Here is a 452-nt window from a genome sequence, read left to right as displayed (position 1 = left end):
TCCTGTCTGCATGCACCCTGTAGGTGTGCCCAGTCTCCTGGTGGTCCTGTCTGCATGCACCCTGTAGGTGTGCCCAGTCTCCTGGTGGTCCTGTCTGCATGCACCCTGTAGGTGTGCCCAGTCTAGCTGTGCTGCCTGCTGGCAGACACAGTCCTGAGGAAGGAACATTCTAGATAGTTGTTCTCCCTGTGTGTTTTCCCCAGCAGTAGGGACAAAACCCTAATTCCCAGCCGCCTCTTCCTCACCAGACCTGGAAGGAGCTGACTGCTTTCTTGCCTCCCTGCTCCTCACTGCGGCCTCCAGCTCCTCAGCCTACTGAGCTCGCTCACAGCCTTCAGTCCAGTGTCACCATGGATGGACTCTGTCCCCGGTTCCCTTGGCCACTGGTCTGCATCTCTCCCTAAGTCTTCCTTCTCGTACCTCCCTCCTCCTGTCTGAACCTGGAGCCTCTC

Source organism: Mus pahari, chromosome 1 (genome assembly GCF_900095145.1).
Source record: "Mus pahari chromosome 1, PAHARI_EIJ_v1.1, whole genome shotgun sequence".
In the NCBI taxonomy this organism is placed as follows: domain Eukaryota; kingdom Metazoa; phylum Chordata; class Mammalia; order Rodentia; family Muridae; genus Mus; species Mus pahari.
The sequence above is the reverse complement of the archived record's forward strand: the minus strand, read 5'-3'. Positions refer to the sequence as shown.